The following is a 20,043-nucleotide window of genomic DNA, read 5'->3' as shown; positions in this document are numbered from 1 at the left end:
TGCTGGCTCCAGAAAAAGCTGTCCAAGTCCTGTTGTCTGGAACGGCTCCTGAGCTGCGGGATCCGCGTCCAAAAATGTTGAGCAATACCGCGGACAGCCAAAAAGCCATTTCCTACTTGCTCCTAGGACTTTTCCAGGGGACTCCAGCCTGGCAGAGGCTGGCAAGTTTGCAACTCCGCGCTTAACAAAATCCAAAAGTTGGCCGCGAAGACTTTGCCCTCCCCCGGGGTAGGAGGCAGTGCGGTCCAGCAATCCGGCGGGACATGCGGCAGGGCTGGCGCTCCCGTTGCGAGAGGGACTGTAAGCTGGAAAATCTCCAGGTACCAGCCCTGCCTAAATTCAGCATCTTCCCTGTTGCTGAGACATATAAAAAAAAAGACGGGGCTCGCAGGGATGGAGATCGGGTCGCCTTGGGGGTGTTGTGTACGTTCTCGGGACCTCGGGGCATTTTAGGCTACTGGGTCAGGGGGAATGAGGTGAGAAAGGGGGTCTGAAGAGGGGAAGGTAGTGAAAAACAAAGGGTGGGGGAAGGGACGGGTGAGCAGCGGGGTGAAGGAAGCGAGGGATGCGAGAAGAGAGGGAACCGCTTACTTTGTCGGTGCGCTTTCCCACTTTCCCCCCCACGGGGCGGACACCGTCGCTGCCCACGGAGCCCCGGCAGGTCGCTCCCACCCCCGCGGCAGGAATGCGGCGCGGTGGCCCCCGCCGTCCCAATGTGTTTGTCATTAGCGCTGCCCGCGCTCCTCGCCGCCGCACCCCGACGGCCGGCGCAGCGCCGGCTCCCCGCTCCCCTCCACGGGGCCGCCAGCGCCCGCTGACTGCGCCCTGCGGGAAGAAGCCCCACACCTATCTCAGAGCATCGAGGGGGAAAAAAAAGGGAAAAAAAAAAAAAAAAAAAAAAAAAAGATACCCCCCTGACAAATAAATAAAGAAAAAAATAACAAGATAAATCAGGAAAAAAACGTGAGAGTAAAGGTGTAAAAAAGAAAAAGGTGGGGAAACTGCTCCTCACTTCTTACCTTCTCCTTTACAATCCGCAGCCCCAATCCTGCAGATTGTAAAACATCCAAAATATGTCCACGTCTTTTGTGACTTTCCCCGCTCAGCCGCGCTCTTTCCCTCCCGCTTGCCCTCCCTCCCGATCTGACTGTAATGGTCTCACAAACCGCGTTCCGTAATTGATTCAATGTTATAGTCCATCCTTCCAAAACTAATCATTTGCTTTAAGTAAATAGCTGTCAGGAAATGAAGCCCCCCTCAGGCCCCTTCAGAATAAGAGCTGTCCTGGCTCGCCCGGCGCCCCCAGCCCCGCGGCCGCACAACCCCAGCCCCCCGCCCCCCCCCCGACCCCCCCGCCCCGCCCCCAACAACCGCCACCCAACCCCCCACACCCCAAAAAAAACACCCCGCCACCGCGGCCGGAGGCGGGCGCGCCGGCGGGGGGCTCTTACGCAGGCAGGGGGGCCAGTCTCTGCCTCCAGATTTCACCAGGCTCGCAGGGGAGGGGGAGGTTAGCCATATGGCAGGGGCGAGGGGGAGGAAAGGGGGAAGCGGGGAGTTTTTGCGCTGCAGGGGGAGAAAAAAAAAAAAAAAAAAAAAAAAAAAAAACCAACCCAAAAAAACTTTTATGAAAACTCAGAGAGCTCCCAGTTTCATGAATGAGCCTCAGACCCTCCAGGACGGTGGGTCTGGTGCCGAGCTCGATGTCCACGGTCACAGTGCGAGTTTATGGACGGGGAGTTTGATCTGGAAACGAATTCGCGGCTTCCTCCTGTCCTTTGTACACCGCTGAGCTCCGGCTTGGGCTAGAGAGAAGGATGGACGGCCGTGAGCCAGCCAGGAGCAGGAAGCACTGAGAGAGAGAGGGAGAGACGAATTACTAACATTTATGAATGAAAGACACAACGAAAGGTAACCTTCAGCAGGAGCCAGCCCCCCCAAACCCCGCAGCTCCGACGGGACCGAGAACGCTCTTCTCTTCGTCTCTGCCTTCGCTTTTCCCAGCGCAAACAGACCCTAGTAATAACCAAATCAGGGGCTCGGCAAGGGCCAGAGGTGCCGGCGGAGGCGCGGGCAGTGCACGTCCGAGCCCGTCCTGTTTGAACACGCTCCAGACGGAGCTTTGATCCCCGCCGGGGAATCAGCGCTGGGTATCTCTGCTTTGTTGGCCGTCGCTATCTGCTGGCGATAAGGGGTGGCCGAGGGAGCTGCCCTTGCCGTCCTCCTGCTGTAGGCTCCGTGCGGAGCGAGGCGAGCGCGGCCGGCGGGACGAGGCGATGCGGCGGCCGCGGGAAAGGGGGCAGTGCAGCCCCAGGAACGGAGCGGAGCGGAGCGGAGCGGGTCCCTGCGCGCCGCCTGCCTCCTGGGGAGGGTACCGGCCCCAGATCTGCGCCCCAGGGCTTCTCCTGCTTCCTCCCCTCCCCAATCTGGCATCACCACCACCCGCATCTCTTTTTCCCTTTTAATATTAAACAAAAGAAAAGTTTGTTCTCAAAGTCAAGAGCCAGGATCCAGTGGTTTTTCTCTTTACTGAGTGAAGCAGAATTAAGCCTCTGAAGCGAAGATGCCCCGGAGGGAATGGGTACAGAAACGAGAACCGACTCCCATGGAACCGCGCTCAGGCTGGGGTACCCCCGGCTGGGCTCGCAGGGTCCCCGGTGGCGCTCCCGGCCCTTTGCACGCCCTCCACTAGTGCATCCACGGCTCGGGTGAGTGCACAACCCCGCTATTGCTTCCACATGTTCCTCCAGGAAATCATCGGAGTCAGAACTGTGAGCAGCCCCTGGTCGGAATGCTAACAGGATACCGTAATGCTTGTGAATAAACAACAGGCTCCCAGTGAGTCAAAAGTATGGCAAAAAAAAAATCCCCCAAAACCAAAACAAAATAAACCAAAATCCAAAACTAAACAACCAAAAAACAACACGGGGGGAAAAAACTCACACTGCACCCTGGAACTCTGCATCTGGGAGGGTGAGCGTACCTAGTAGCCTGAACCCCTTAATTTGTGGAGGGAAATGTTCTATCATGACTTGGATCAGAGCTGTGAGGTCTCGCAAATATAAGCCCCGCGAAGATGAGCGTCAACTGTCTGTGCGCCCCGAGGCGATCTTGCAGGATTCGGTCCTTGATGTATCGGCGTGAGCGTGTCTGGTTTAACGTGCGGGGCAGAGGTGGTGATTCCTGGCGAAGTATCATCATGATGGGATGTAATGCGAGAGTTACTCTTGCGAAAAGAAAGGAGCAAAATGAAAGGGGAGGAGGCGCCTTCTGGTTGCAATTACCTGGCTCATTTGAATAATGCCTTTGTCATGATCATTATCGAGAGGTCGTTAACGGCTTCCACGTGGGATCTCACAAGACCCAACGAAAAATAAAAATTGCAAACTGAGGGACTGGCAAAGCTGCCTGCCAGGCAAGGCTGGCGCTGCAGGCGGGGGCCCGACGGCTTTGCGGGGACAGGGACGGCGGTGTCCCGTCGCCCAGACCCCCTTCTGGGGAGCGGTGATACTTTTCCCTTCCCTACGCTAAGGGCCCGGCTGCGCCGTCCCCATGCCCGCCGCCCCGACAAGGACCGAGCCGGCGGGAGGTGGGCTCTACCGGTTCTCGTCGTTGGGCCGATCCCCCTCCTCAGTATCGGTGGTGTCTATGGATTGGTTCCGCGCAGAGGAGGTGGTAGTTAAAATAAACCCTCCGGGACGTCTGCTGAGCTCTGCCCCCCGCCCTGTGTGGTGCAGGGGGGTCCCGTCCAGAGAGGCGCGGGGGACGTGGGGTTAGCGAGAGGACAAGTGGGGGTGGGGGAACTTTTTACCATTGCGGCCCCCTCTCCTCTCCCCTCTCCTCCCGCCTTCCCCTTTCCTGAAGGGTTGGAGCATAAAGTATCCCGCTAGCCTATGTTTATGTGGCAACAGATGGAAGCTGCACACGTCTTAAACAAAACTGCGGTGCCCGAGCTAGAGCAGCTCTCGCCTGTTTATGCTCTCAGCCTACCCCCCGGCCTGGATGGGTGGGTGTACGTCCCGCTCCCGGGCCCGCGGCGCCGGCAGAAGCCGGGCATCGGGGGCACTGACGGGGCGGGTTATTGCAGGGCGGCTCGCTCGGCTCCCGGACGCTTCCAGAGGGGCTGGTAACTTTCGAGCCGCCCTGCTTAGCATTCTCCTCCCTGGGGAAATCCCAATTTGTTGCAAGTAATAAGCTCTTTCCTGCGGCTCTCTCCCAAGGGTGAACCGTGAAGCGGTTGGCTGGCTGAGCCTATTGGACAATGCAATGGGTGGCTCATGTGGGGTCCGAGCGGCCACCGGCGGGACGGTGCAGGCGAGAGGGCCCCGCGGGAAGGCCCGCCGTGGGGCCGCAGCCTTTTGACTGGATGGGAAAACATGTCTGGGTTTGATTATCGTTACCCACGTTCAGCGACGCACGGAATGGGAGTCACCCTTTTTACCTTTTAGAGCAGGAACCCTTGCCTGGCGAAGAGCAGCTACAGCGTGGAGCAGAGAGCCCTGAAACCCCTGAGACAGAGAGAAAACAGAGCGACCTGTCATAACTTGTCGCTATAAATCCGTGCTCACATCTGAGCGAACTCAGCGGCGAGGGCTTCCTGAAATAGACGGAGACCTAGTCAGGCGACCGCCAAGGCCTCGAGCCCCGCCGAGAGATGTGCTCTGCTGGCGGGAGGGCCCTGTGTACATTTGCAGTCCTACCAGGTTTTTATTTCTTTTCGTATTTCCACAAATACAGATTCCCTCATATTGTTTGTTCAACAGAATTTGGCTCTGAATAGCAGGGGTCCCGTGTCACCGGGAAGACAGGGAGCCAGACAAAAGAAATAACTTTGCCCAGCCTGCCCTCTCTAGCCTTTATTTTTATTCCCCACATGGTTGGTTATGGTAGCTCCCCGTGCCCGTCGTTTTCCCACTGAGGCCGCTGCTGCAACGACGTCGAGCTGTTTTCCTCTTATTGTTGCTTTTGGCTCTTGACGTTAAAAGATGCCAGAACAGCCGTGGAAGCCTTATTCTTTGAAAAGCAGGCTTTGTTTTTCCTTTTGCTCCCGCCCTGACGTTTTTTTTCACTGCGGCAGAACGGATAGCCCGCTTTGGTCCAGAAGCAGCCTGAACCAAGTTTAGGGGTGAGGTAAAGCAAGGCGTTACCCTTCTTAGCCTTTCACCGGCGCCTGGCTCCGCGCTCCTCTCCACTCCGGCCCCCCAGCCCCCAGGTGGGGAGCCCCAAGCCCCGGCGGTGCTCCGACGGGCGCGAAGGCAGAGCCGAGGCAGAGTCGAGGCTGCGGGCGCCTGCGGGGTGCGTTCGCCACCGGTCGAGGGGGTCGGTGCCGCCGCCCGCGACACTAGAGGGCACCGGAGCCCGCGGGAGTAGCCAGCCCAGCCGGGCCTGGCAGGGGCACGGCACCCCGCCGGCCGCTGCTGCCTCTGCGGTTCGTTGAGCGATCGACCGGCTTTGGAGAGAACGTTGAAGGGAGGCCGTTCTCTCACTCCCGGCAGTCTAAGGGCTCCAGCCCTGTAGGTCCAGCCCCGCAGGTCCAGCCCGGCCCCGAGCCGGGCTCAGCAGCTGGGAGTATGTGGCACGTTGTAAGCAAAGCAGAGAGATAAATTCCTCCCGTGATACAAATGGAAAATTTTCTCTCTGAAATCAAAGCATCTCTTCTGCTGATTCAGCCCAGGTTTCACTTCGGTTCATAACTCCCGAGACCATTATCTCTGCCTTTGTTCTTTCTAGCTGTAGCAATTAATGTATTACAGCAGTACAAAACCACAGCCAGACAAGACTGCTTTCATTCTGCAACTATTTACTATTAGTACCAGCTTTGCCCCCTTGGGCTACTGTGCTTGGGAACCCAGCCCTGAGCTCTGCATGGTGGAGCTGGCTGGTGTGGAGGCCACCCCGGGCGTCGTGGTCATGGTTATCCTTGACACGGTGGGCATGGGCCAACTCTGTGTCAATATCAGTCCCCTGGGCTGACCACTCCGCCATACGTTCCCCCCACATGCACAGAAGAAACAAAATAGGGTGAGCATTACCAAGTGCCAAACTCAGGAGAGACACAACGTGTCTGTTTACTGACCACCCTGAATTGCTCATGCTCCGAACATGGGATATAATTTTTCTGTTTCATGCCACAGTAGGTTTTCTTCTGATGCTTAGTGATTAACACACGCCTTTGGCATGACTTGCTGTGGAATATCTGGAGCTGTGGCCAAGGTTTCTAAATTGTAATTTTCAGTCTGTATCTCATCTAATTCTGCAGAGAGCATCTTCTGCCTCAGTTACATGATCGCTTGCCTGTCTGTTGTTGACAATCCTGGAGAGTACTCAGTTATATACACTCCTCTGGAGCGAGGTGGTTGCAGAGAGAGAAATGACAAAGTGAGATGAGAGGAAAATGCAGCTATAGGTCCCTGCAGCCACAGATTTAAAGCTACAGTTCAGACTTAGCTTAGTCATGTAAGCTTTAATGTGGCTTGAGAACAGGGGATACAGTAGCATGTAGTTACATTTTGGTCCTTAGATTGCTTGCTCTTCTAGTCAGATATTCTGTTTTTTAATTTGAACTACTTTTTGAGAAAGAGACTAGTGTGGAAACTGGGACAGATTCTGCTTTGTGTAAACCTGGTGTAAATCTAACTTCAAGGGAAATATTCCAGATTGAATCTGGTATAATTAAGACTAAAATTTGGCTCTGGAAGACTTTTCTTTGGCAGTAAAGTTAGAGAAGTACTGAGAAGAAAAATAATTAAAACCGGGACTTTGTGCTCTTTTAAATAACATATGCTATAGGCTCTTTGAATGCATTTGTTCTCCACGACAGCAGTATTTTAAAACTTTCACTTTGGTTCCACTAACCAAGTTAACCCTTGACAACCAACTGTGTTTAAAATACATTATGTACAGAAACCTATAATTTTGCAGGATATTGTCCAAATAACAACCAAACTCCGTTAAAATGATACGATTACTGCTGTGGCAGTAGCAAGCTTCCACTTGCTGGTGAAGTCATGAATTTCCCTGTCCTAGCCACAACATTGGCATTGAAATCAATCTGAGTTTATACCTTATTTGTCAACATGGTTTTTTTACATGGTGCAAACCTTGTTATCTGACTGCTAAACTCAACAGACTGAGGAGCAATTGTCAAAAGGTTGTTGCTTTTTTATCCCTGGGAAGTAAATTCTGAAAGGAGTTCCTAAAGGAACACTGAAAAACTGTATATTACTACACATTCTTCTATAAGACAACAAGATGTCATCTAACAGTTTCTGTGTTCAATATCACATTATTTGTTAGGCCCATGCCCCTAACAGAAAATATCTCACCATAATTTGATTGCAATTGGTGAGAAGATGCTGGCCAATTCTTGCCAGGTCTGGCTTTTATCCCCAGTGAAATCACAAGGACATCTGTCATTCTCTTGAGTGGTCCCAGATTTTCACCATGGGTTAATCAGATCTTTCTTTAGGGTATGTAGAAAAAGGAGGGGGTAAGGGGAAATAATCATTTATCTTTGATTCTTTGTGATATATGAAGAATATGGATTTAGAAAACATGTTTTGCTGTTTTTAAATGGGGTTGGCATGTAAGAGGAGTCAAATCTTGTTTGTTATTTCAAAATACAGGAATATCAAGCCTTGTCAGCCTTCTTTTTTGGTAGAGGATCCTTGCTGAATCAGTGAAAAAAGACATCAAAGCTGACTCTTTCACAGAGCAATCTTTTAATCTCTTTATTGAGTAGGTTTGTAGAATTAGGGAGCAGTCAGACACACATCATGCCCAAAGTCCTGCTGCAATGAGTTTATCCACCGTCCTTCCTCCACCCTGCATGGGTGCCTCAGAGGAAAGCAGGTAGTAAATGTGGGAGGAGAGCCCAGACTGCATCTCTGAAAGAACCTGTGCTGCAAGAGCCAGGAAGATGGGGCCAATTCTGATTTTACACATTTGAGTGGTTTTTTCAAAGAAAGGGAATTGTGGAGTAATCCCTCACCTTCCTGGACCCTATTTCTATCCATGTCTTGCTTCCTTTGTCCCACATTAACAGGCTGAGTACTGAAGGAATAGCAGTAAGTGTGCAAAAAAAAATGCCCAATTGAGAACAATACTTTTTTTTTGATCAGTCAAGGACACCACAAAGAAAGAATAAGAACAGCTCACTTCATTCCTATTTTTTATTTTGTAGTCAAAGGGAATAGAAGTGTGCTCTCCTTATTGTCAAGAAAGTACAGAATTTCCTTTCCATCTCTCTTTGTGATGGAAGAAAACATTTGTAAAGCCAAAGTAAATCCAAATAAATTCTTGCAATTCCTTGCAAACTTACATTTTTCTATTTTTAGTTATTTTTCTCCCAATGTGCTTTATACTATTATAAGACGAAGGTATTATTGAAATCTATGCCTCTATGAAACTTTGTTGGGAATTTATTGCTAAGCAAGCTGCAAGAAGAGTCTCTGATGGTCTGAATCAATTTATGAAGGCTGGTCCAATTATCCTTTTCCAAAACATTGTAGGATTTAGTCAACTTGACAAGATGAAGGCCTTGAGGAAATGCTTTACTCCAGAAACATCAGCAGCTGTAGAGCTGGGGGCTGATCAAAACAGTGCTCAGAAGCATAACTGTAGCCTCTGCTGCTAACAGGGATGTTGGAGGCACACAGCTCTGCTTAGGGGAGGTTAAAATATATAGGTAGTTAGACAGTTGAAGTGGATAGAAGCCATTGCAAATATCTGAGGAATCTAGTGCTTTTTTTTCTTGCTGGGAGACAAATGGTCCCGTAGCCCACTTAGCACCTGCCAGTGCCTCTCTACTGCCCTTTGCCCTGTAGGGTTGCTTGTTCTGACAGCTTCTGAAGCTCTCTGGGCTTCAAATTCCTTCTCCGTATGTTGGTCTTTTTCATTGCTGCCTGTCCCAATATTGATTTAGGAAAGAAGGAGAGTTAAAAATAGCAGGCTTCAGTACTGTCCACAGACCTTCTGCCTAGCTTTGCTTTAGGCCTGTGAATCACAAACATTGGTTTAAACCATCATTAGCATCTGAATGAAGATAAAGGGGACAAGAGGAGCTAGGATGGGCTGTCACCTTGTGTAAATATCGCTTCTCAATTATATTGAAGAGTAGGAGAGAAGCAGATCACAGTGGAGGATGTTTGCATCCCATTTCAGCAGTGGGGATTATTTGGAATTAAGGATGTAACAAATTGACTCTCAAAAAACCATGTTGGATCTCTCAAAGAGTCCACTGGAGCCTGAGTGAAACCTGCTGTCATTCTTGGGTAGCTTTATTTCCTTCTTTCTCCTTGCTGCCATCATTGCCTCTAAACTGTTCTGCCTGCTGAAATACATGAGAAGCAAGGGTGAAGTCCCAGGTCACAGGGGTATGCAGTGTGAAGAGGGATGTGTTTGACGGGGGAGTAGGCAGTCATACTGCAGTGGGTTGCACGGTTTTATGAAGGTCAATAAACCGCGGCTCCATCAGACCACCGGAGAGAGTGGCTTTCCCAGCTGGAATCATTCAAACATGTGGCCCTGCACTAAAAAACACCCCAGCTCCAGTCTCCAGGAATGAATTTCTGCCATGGTTAGTAAAAGTGTCCCAGAATATCTCAGAGTCCCAGTGTTAGACAAGAAGAGAGCCAGACTCTGAGAGAGACACATTCAAACTGGGATTAAAACCAACTGCTGGCTTCCCACCCAGAAGCAAAAATAAAACGAGCGTTGGCTGTAAACACAGGCACCACAGGCTCCCCCCACCCAGCTCCACAGCTTTGCCAGCTCTGCAACTCCTACAGCATCTACAGAAGCCACAACAGAAAGGAGACACCACAAAAGTCAAAAACAGAGTAGTCTGTGGTGAGGTGTCTTTCAGGGAGGAAAGCTTTCAGATCTCTACAGAGGTTAAAATGTGCCAGGAGTGGCAGGTTTGAACCTGTTTGGGTCAAAAAATACCTATTATTCTGAGAGCAGGTGGTGAATCCAAAATACCTCAGCACTGTGGCTTTCTTTAGTAAGAAGTCAGTGCTGAAAAATATGATGTCATCCTGTCAGCTTGAATGTACATTGGTATGGCAATGCAATGACTAACCCACGTGGACTAGTGTCTCTACCATTTGCTAAGGAGACCCAAGCATCAGTCCCACCAGACAATGAGCCTGCAGAGGAAGCCAGAGGAGCAGGAGAGTAACATGCTGGATGACAGACTTTCTATTGGGAAAGATCTGGACACAGTCTGTGGGCTACTGAGTCCAGGAATTATGCTGAGACCTGGAAGCAGAACAGGACCACAGTGCACAAAATGCTACATGCAGAGGGTACAGGCAGGGTAAGTCCTAGTCTTTAAAGTGGTGATGGCAGGTGTCCAGGCATATTGAAATGCATTGGTGCCAGCCTTTAAATCCTCCATTCAGACAGGAAGTGTTTTTGCTGATGATTAGTGCCAACACAGTGATTAGGACCACAGGAGTTTGTCTGGGGCGAGAAAAACCTTGGGTAGACAGGACAGCTAAGCCTGTGGAGAAAGCATAGGCAGAGGCTTGTGTCCTCTTGCTCGGATTTAAATTAATTATTCACTTAGCATTCACTAAAGCAGCTACACGGTTACAAAGGTGAAAGTTTAGATTGCTTATCATTTCTGTTCATGTTAGCTTGGAAAACTTTAGGCCCGCATGTACCAACACATGTAACTCTCCCTTTGGAGTTACAGTCTAGAAGACTGGGTTTGACCAAGTAAATTAAACGGATCAGCTTGCATTTAGCACTAGTTTTACAGGTCACTTCATAGCTACAGTGACTTCACCAGTGTAAATCAGGGATAACTGTTGAAATCCATGAAGTTACAGTGAGTGAAGTTACAGTGAGCAACGTTACAGTGATCATTCATGATGTTTTTCGCTTTTGGAAAACCAAAATGGTGAATCAGAAAATCTGTAAGGACAACATTATATGTAACAAGTTGTACCTACAGGGTACAGGTCTGTTAGATGTATCTCAGAAAAATCAGTATCCTAAAGGTGGGGTTATAAGAAAAATTTCTAGTGTTTTTGTTAAGAATATCACCAAAAGGGTTTTGTTTTGGAAACATATGAAAAACAGAGCCAACTTTCCACTTCCAGCATCTCCCATTCAGAAGGAATGTGCAGAAGACCTTGATATGATATGAATTAAAAGGATTCTGCCTCTGCCAGCCCTAAATTCCAGGAAGTGAGACGCAGCATCCTCATCTGTTCTTACAGGCAACATTTGTTTTTACTCTAGCCTAAATACCACATTGTTTCCTAAATCTCAAGAAGTTGACCGTTCACTTAGATTCCTCAACCTCTCACAGCAGAGCAGCAAGCTCTACATAGGTATTTCAAGTGCTCTTGCATGACGTCCAAAACTGACTCCTGCCCCTAGAGATTTAGAGGCACCTCTGAAAGAAACACAATGGATTCCAGTGTGTGCAGAGCTACTGGGACAGAGCTGATAGGTCACCCAGGCTGTCTAGAGGCCCCTTGATAGCAATGCCTGGAGTGACGGGGCTACAAGATCTTTTCCTACCTGAAGCCAGGCTAAAACACCAGCCCATGATCCTGCAGGGAAGTAGATTTCATAATGTATATTCAGAGCTTCATGAAATCCTTCCATAGCCCTGTAGGGGCTACTTTCAGATTTTGCTTCTTTCCTTCCTCTCTACAGCATCTCCCATTATTCTACTTGCTGTGCACAGGCAGCAAGCATCCTACTTGTCTTGCACACATACTTCCAAAAATGTGAAGAAATCCTCTGGTCCTGGATTCTGAACTGGCAGATATTACCGAGCCAGTCCCTCACTCCCTACTGAGCAACTGGCCTGATGTTCTCTGAGTGAGGAGTGCACTGTGCTAGCAACATCCGACACTCTTCAAGGAGGTTGTGCACTGTATCTGATGGAGTCACTGGATTTGCTGCTATCATGTAGAGGAAGGATGCAGATAAAGAGGCTTCTGCAATCACCAGGCAGCTACTAAAATTTAGAGGTCCTGATCCTGAAGGACAACTGCGTCAATAAAAATCTTATATTTGTTGGGATGCCTATGCCTGCTGTAGGCTGGTAAAACACCACCCTCTCACCTCCCCTTCCTCTCACCACTTCTGCTGACAGTGGTATCCCAGAAGCACAGTACTGGTGCGGCAGAATAAATAGTTAAGTATGCTGAAGTGGGTTTTCTCCTGATTTCCCCTATCTCCTTACACCGGTGTAAGTTAATTAAAAAAAATCACAAAAAAAAAAGTTGTAGCATACAAAATATTTTGCTAAGTATTTTCTGAGGTTGCTGAGGGATTTAAGTAGTGAGCAACATTACTCAGGGGTAGTATAGTTGCTTTTCGTCTCAAAAAATAATTAATTAGACACAACAGAATATTTTGTCAAGCATTGCTCTTTCCCAAACATTAAAAAAATTATCTTTGTAATAACTACATAAGAATTAATAAGGGACTCCGTAAGCATTTGGTCATACTACCTGAGGCCTGGGTTGAGATTAGTGTTCCTAAAACTCACTATGAAATGATTAATAAACTTCAACAAGCTATACCCATATGTATATCTCCTCATGTCAGAGGTTCTCCTTCAACATCACTAAGGAAGAAACTCAAAACATTGAATGTAGCTCAGTAGGATGTCTTCTATCTCAAATCCCTCTATGGCAAATCACTGATCCAAATGGGTTTCTGGAAGTCGTTAACACAAAGCAAAAAGCTTCAACAAGCCAAAACAGATCACTAGTTTTTCTGGAAAATTTTAACAGACTCTTGTGGAAGTTTTTTAATTTTTCTCTGAGAAATCTCTTCTTTTTTGGCAAAATTAAGAAGACTCAAATTGTATCCTAGATCAAAAACTATTCAAAACACTGTCAAGTTCTCATTTTCTACATCTTTATGAGTTTCATTTTTCCTTTTTTTTTTCCCTTAAGCATATAGAAAAAAAATAAGAGGAGAATGGGAAGGATCTCTGCTGCATGGTGACCCTCCCCAGCTTGAAAGCTGACACGGAACACTTGGGTTATCTCAACTTCATACTCCTTGGGCTTGTTTACTCCTTTGTGCAATGATGAAGTTGTGCTGGCTCATTTTCAAGCTATTGCAACAGTCACATACTGAGACTCTTCCTCCATCTGTGTGTCTTCAGATTGTAGCACATTCCCACTTGCTGAACTGGGAACAGATAAAAACTGGGACAAGAGAAAGACAGGTTGTTTGCCCCTTTGTGGTAAAACCAGTGACAAGACTCTAAACTGTGCTGGTGGCACAAGCAAAGTGGATGCTTGCTGCAGTTATGGACTCAGAAGATACCTGAGAGAGAAGGAAATCGTGATGGATTTGGTCAATCTGGAGATGCAAGACTTCTCTAAATAATTCTGAGAACAGGAAGTGGTGAAAAACAGGGACAGGATCAAAGAAATACGCACAGTTCCTTTCCAGCTCCTTCTGCCTCCAGCATCATCTTGTTATAGTTGATGTGACTGTTCAGCTACAGGCTGAACAGACAGTGTGGCTGCAGTCCTAAGTGTTCCTATGGTACATCAAAAGACAGGAAACTTTGAAGAAATGCATAATTTCATGAAAATATTAATAAATGTTTGGTGTGCTGCCTCAAGAAAATGAGATATGTTGCATTTGCAGTAATGCAGATAACATTCATGCAAGAAAAATCTAGAAGAATGTGACTGCACACAATATTTAGGCTAATTTTTACTTTATTTGACAACTGCTTTGAGAGGAAAACAGCATTTTAGAAAGATTTTTTGTTTCCTATACTCATATCATAAGGATTTTGAAGTGCAAAGGTCACTCATTTTTCTAAAGAGTGTGGTGACACAGATCAAAAAGTTATATCATGGCATTAAATTATCTTCATTACAAACTTTGATCACTATCAGGTTGTTATGATTCTTACTGGAGAAAAACTAAAAAAAAATCAAGTCCCACTAGCACAGTTTTGAAATGCTATCTCTAGTATTTCTTTTGAAATGCCTTTGAAATATTTTTGTCACATTATTTGTTCTTAGTAGTTTGTTTTCCTAATCTTTGAGTTTTATATTTTCACAAGGGTCTTTTTATTAAAAAAAAAACCTGAATAGCTCCCTCATGAGAGAAAAAGAGACGCCAAGTTTGTTTAGTATATTACATATCGCTTGCCACTTTGATAGTTACCTAATTTGCAGACATGGGCATAATTTCAAGTTGGCAGTGCCGCCTTAAACTTTGATTTCAAGAATGCTGTTTTATTAACATGATCTGACAGAGTCCCATAAACCAGCAAAGTTGTGCAATGCTTCTTCCGTGTTTTCATCTCTTAGCACAGATTTGTTATTTTCAGAAAAGAATGACATTGCACCATTTCTGGAGCAATGTAGATGACTTCAAAAGTCACCTCTTCTAGAAAATGATTACTATAATCTATTATTTAATCCTCTATCTAATCCAGGAACTGTCAAAACCAGATTGATTACTGTCTAGAAAAAATGAATGGAAAAAATAAAACATAGGGAAACATATGAATAAACTGCATACAGATGCACTTTTTTATCATACTTTTCTATGTACTTATATATGCAAGCATACTTGTACCTGGCAGTTTTCTTAATTCATCTACATTTCCCCTTCACACTTGGGTTTGTTTTCAACAGTCATTTACTTGATTTTTTGTTTTGCAGAAAGTAATCAGTTAAGATCAGCACTCTGCCATGTTCAATGCTTTTTATACACATATATAGCTATAAATGGATATATATAAATACACGTAAGGCCCAGAGTCTGCAGTGACATGAGTGTGACAGAGAGAGTGTGACAGTCCTTGTCCCTAGCAAAGGCTGCAGCTGCTCTCCAAAAGCCTCTCCAGAGCAGCACAGCAAGGAAGATTCTGCCAATAAAGTCTATTGGAATCAAGTTGGGAAGCATCCTTGGCAGGCAAGAAGACAGCAGTCAAGAAAGAAGTTAAGGACCAAAGTGAGAGAAGTGAGACAAAACCTGGTGTGAGAAAGTGCAAGTTCATGTATCAAAAAGTTACGAACAGTTTTTGCTGTGAATATAAGAAAGATTAGTAGACAGATGGGATAATTTTGAGCTCCCAGACATTTAATGATCAAAATAAAATATATTAAAAAAAAAAAAAGAAAAAGAAAAACAGATAACAGAAAGTATCAGGATAGGAATTGACATCAAAGACATCAGAGAATAAATGCCATTCTACAAGGCACTAGGTATTACCCTGTTTAGCTGTATTCAAGCATATCCAGGAAAAAGAAATCCTAGGTTCAGGAGAAGGGCTACCTTGAACAGGGTAAGATAAGAGGACACATAGGGAGCCTGGCTATGTCAGTCTGTCAAACTGAAAACTGAAAATGAGTAAGTGTCTTCAAAATGTAACAACAGAGTAAATACCAGAAGAGAGAATATTCATTTAAGAAAAAGCAAAAGAACAAATATGCTAAAAGGTAATGGTAAATAATGTATCAGTAAAGAAGTAAATGTTGATCATGAACATGTTTACAATGATAACAAAATGTTTCCAAGCACCAGAGTGATGAGTTTAGAGACGGTCCTCTAAAATGATGGGCTGGTCATCAAGAGCACTGCAGCAATCTAAGAGGTGAAAGACCCCCCATGGCTCCAGTCTCAGAGGACCAGGCTCTGTATAATCCTGAAGACCATTTGTTTTGCCAGAAGGATGGGACAGCAAAGGCAAGTGGGCATCAAAACTGTTCCATCCCCAGCTTGGGGAACCAAGCTATGAAGCAGTGGCTCCTATTACGGGAAGGAGGTATCTCCTTCACCTCCACTACTATAGTAACCTCCACTATACACATATCAATTCATCCCTTGCTGGTGGCTGCAGTAACTGTAGTCTGATTTTCCAGAGTTTTTAGATACATAGAAGAGGTTGAGCGTTGTCCATGCTGAGAATTAGTGCTGAATTATGACACTCTACAAACTACTGCAGTGCAGAAAGGAATAAATCTCTTTATTATGATTTTTAAATGTTCTAAATAAAAGGATAGTTATTACTTGGCTTGTTAGAAGCTCAGTGGTTGCTCAGGATTTCCTGAGCAGGTTATTGGGCAGGTCATCAGACAGATTACACTTTTCTGAAGCTTGTAGTAACTAGCTGCTAGCTATGGTTACTCTCCAGTATTGAATTAAAATGCTGGAGTAGGAGGCAGAAAGAAGACCAGGAATGGAATCAAAGCTGCAATCTGTTAACTTCACTGAGACATGGCACACTCCTCTGAGAGCAGCTCAGCACATTGTTAGTGCATCAGTTTGTGAAGGCTCCCTTCTCACCACACAGCCCTTCAGAAGTTGGCTAGGGAAGACAGCATATCACGAAATACCTTGGCGGTGTGCTGGATTCTCTTATTACACCACCACGAGTAAAGGAACACTATTAAGTCAGGCGTAGCTGGAAGTTGTATTTGCAGAGTGATCTGGACCTCATGTTATTTGTATCTGTAAAACTATTAACCCTTGCACTCTTCTTTCAACGCTCTGTTCTATTTTCTTTTCGAAATGATAAAGGGAATGAAGTTTGTGGGTAATTCCTAAGTAACTCTGCGCTCAGCTGCCATCATTGCTTGGTCTTAGGGGTTTCTCTCTCTTCAGGACTCACATCTAAGTTTATTCAAATAATGGTATATAGGGCCTGATACTGTACCAGCCTCTTCTCATTTTCATATACTTGTTGCTTCTTAGTTGCTCAAAGACACAGAACGAAGATTTCACCAAGGTGGAGAGAAATATTCCTTCTGCTAGCTCAGGCTCATAGGGCAAATGCCACCCTTGCTTGTTGAGTTTTCTTGTCATCTCTCCATCTCCCCTTCTTCTTTTCTGCTTCCAGAAACAACAGTATTTTGTCTTGAAGCAAACTTTCTGCATTCCACTTGCTATTTTTGTCAGTGGTGTAAGGCATGCACCTGCTTTTCATTAATCTAGCAATCTCACAAAGCTTCAGAAATACTTGTTTGAATAGGGATGCCAGTATACCTCTATGGATGTGGCTCACCCTTTACCTCTGGGGACATCACCTGTAACTCAGAGGGCAGAGGTCTGTATTTTGAAGCTGAAGGACAATACTTCTGTTTCTATGTTCACAGCTCATTGAGTTTTAGAAATAATTTGTCAACTGCATCCTGAGTCTGTGCCACATGGCTCCACTAACATATCCACAAAATCTGTCAGAAAAATACGCTGGTTGACTGCATTCAGTGAAAATGTTGCATGTTTCCTGCAGAGTGACAAATTCCAGCATTAAAATGAGGTCTCTGTATCAGCACACATGGAGGCAGAAGGGGATTAGAGTCCTTTCAATAATCAAAAATGTATAAAGTTGAGGCTTGATTCATAGCCTGAATCACAACTCATTGAATTTTCTGGAGTAAGTCCAGAGGCTGCAGTAGGCTTTGGATCACTTCCAGCCTCCAAAAAAATAAATAGCTGAAATTTAATATCCTGATATATATATATGGGAGTCCACATTAGATGAGCTAATAATTTCATTTTGGACTTTAACTCTGTGCATCTTGTCAAGTCTGAAGCTTTTTTGGCCTTTTAAAAGCAGCTGTAGCATGAATTGTCTCAAGAAAACACAAAGTAGATGCCTACACTGCACAGCAGGGTATTCTACAGAGATCCCAGAGCCACTGCTGACTGTACATTGTCCCCTCAGCTGCATGGCACCGTGCCCAGGCTAATAAGACCTGCTGAATGACATAGTTTGTTAGTGTCATAGCAGCTTGGATTTTAGAGCTTCCGATCTCCTCTGTTCCTTGCACCCATCCCCACATGGAAACTCCACCAGTTTCTGTCCTTTCTACTCAGCTTCTTATAGGATTGTTCCCCAATATGTTTCTCACAAAATGGCTCAGGTTAGCAAAAGTCATCTCTTTAATCCAATTAACTTAACGTGGTCCATCTCTGTTGGCTATAAAAAAGGGATGACTTTATAGGAGCCTCTCTGTTGGCATATACAAGTGGCATGGAGCTGCTGGGACTGTAAGGATAAACAGCTGTGCTGGGACATCTTCTATCACCCAGCTGCCACCAAAAAATTCATCCCAAAGATTTTACCCCAGAAATATTACCATGGTCTGTCATCTAAAAGTGTCTGTGTCTTTTTCTCTTTTAAAAACAATGCATCAAGTCCTAAACATCTTATCCCAGGCAATGCTTGCAGTCTTCTACACTGACACAACTGTTTTGTTCTTGAGCAAAGATGTAGCTCAGCATTCAGTCAGGAATTTGGGATTCAGCATTAAATGCAAGTAGAACAATTACAAACAAAAAAAATTCCTTTACTGATTTCTTTGGTCACACTTCAGTTCTTAAAGGAGAGAAATCAAATGTAAAAAGGAGAATGGTATTGCTCCATCTGCTACAAGTTTCAAAGCAGAAAAATGTTCCTATCATCCTAAACACACAAACACCAACATGATAATATTTTCCCCAGACTTTTAAGTCTTATTCCCTCTTAAGACCATTGATTATGCTTCTCTGTGAGAAGAAAGACTATAATTGCAGGTTTCTCTCTAAATATTAAAAGGCAGCAGTGGCAATTTTGCTGAAAGGAGATGTGGCACACAACATTTTCCCATTATGTTTTTCAGTTGCTTTTAAAGTAGAGTGAATCAGCATTGTTTTCCAAATACCAGGAAGGCACTAATAACTCTTATGAAGGAGGAATGGAAGTAACAGTTGGTCATTTTACTGCAAAAAGTAGTTATTACTCTAATAATGAATCATTTGAAACCTTCACATGGTCCATTATAACAATATTTTAAATCAAACTGTAAGAGACTTAACCCCATAAATCTGAAAATGGCCTAAACCCTCTGGGAATGACAATACTTTCTTGACAGGCCAGATTCTTTCTGAAATCAAGAAAGATTTTTACTTTCCTGGGAAAAGCTATGAGACATTCATGTTGTCAGAACTCAGCCCACTGTTTTAAATGACAGCATTGCCAACTGACCATCCTGCGCGCTGTATTATAGTCATTTTCTCTCATCAAAATATTTTCCTGAGCAGTTTAACAAAATGTTCGTCAGTTCAGCATAAAGAGATCCCACTCTTGCCTACATAGGTCCAAATCATGAGGAATCCAATTGAACTAACACCATACCACTGCACATCCGATATATGAAAGGAGAATCAGGCAGGAGAATGAAGCAGGTATATGCTACCTGCCATTTAATATAAACTTCTCAAATTAAGCACCTGTTAACATTAAGTTATACAGCTGTATCATGCATATTTGTGGAAAAAAAATCTTTATACATATGTGTTTGTATTTCAAAATCTAGTTTCTTTTCCATTTAAAAAAGCATCAATCTTTCTTACCCACCACAAGAAAGGTTCTTTCATCGTCTCAGACCCAATTTCTGATGTACGGTAAGGGTTTCCCAACCTTGTTGTACTGTAGAAGTGAATTAGCAGCATTTAGGAAGAGGAAGCAAAGAATGCCAAGAAATCCTCCCAATCTGGACAATACACAAGCACGGTAAATCTGGGACCCAATAGAGAAACTTATAAAGATGACCTGAAACTGAGGTCAACATCAAAATAAAGAAGCAATGTCATTAATAAAAGTGCATGTAATATTTTATGTTGTATGTGGTCTCTGTATCTGGAACTACTCTATATCATGTGCAAAGGTGCTTCTAACTAAAACCTGAAAAAAATTAATGCATAGTTACTAATATTATATAATTCTGGTACTACCCTCTCTTTTTCTTATAAAGTTGTCAAAATAGCACAGTAGATATCAATCTCTTTGGTTTTTGCCCAATCTCTGCCTCGTTACCAAGGCTGCATGAGTAGCATTCACTCAATAGCTCTTGACTTCATGATGGCAAGAGCAGAAAATTCCAATCACTATTCTTTTGTGATGTGCATCCCATACAGCAACTAAGCATGAGCTGCTCTATGAGCTCCCTCCGAAGCACACCCCATGCTCTGACAGTCATGGTACAGGTTGGATGGGGATGGAGGAATGGGGAGGAGCAAGGGGCTTGACCTCAATTATTCCATATT

At 45.3% G+C, this 20,043-nt stretch overlaps 1 protein-coding gene and 1 long non-coding RNA gene across 3 annotated transcripts in view; one reads left to right on the top strand and one right to left on the bottom strand.

Annotated features, from left to right (window-relative positions):
- The window catches only part of PDGFRA (platelet derived growth factor receptor alpha), a 35,291-nt gene extending 33,386 nt beyond the window's left edge, over positions 1 to 1,905 (bottom strand). Inside the window, exon 1 of one of the 2 annotated variants that reach the window (XM_027735918.2) lies at positions 1,614 to 1,905. The gene's annotated coding sequence lies outside the window, so the exon portion shown is untranslated. Of the gene's footprint in view, positions 1 to 1,019; positions 1,183 to 1,613 lie in introns of those variants that run through there. The other variant, XM_027735917.2, reaches the window with a different exon arrangement.
- Positions 1,670 to 19,613, top strand: LOC120323996. The gene is made up of 2 exons (XR_005564986.1): positions 1,670 to 5,130; positions 12,930 to 19,613. It is a non-coding gene; the product is annotated as an uncharacterized LOC120323996 (long non-coding RNA).
- Positions 19,614 to 20,043: the final 430 nt, after the last annotated feature.

The sequence above is a fragment of the Pipra filicauda genome, unplaced genomic scaffold (assembly GCF_003945595.2).
Source record: "Pipra filicauda isolate LSUMZ 115617 unplaced genomic scaffold, ASM394559v2 scaffold116_size3395265_pilon, whole genome shotgun sequence".
Lineage (NCBI taxonomy): Eukaryota > Metazoa > Chordata > Aves > Passeriformes > Pipridae > Pipra > Pipra filicauda.
Note: the sequence above shows the minus strand (reverse complement) of the source record. Positions and strands in the feature narration are given on the sequence as shown.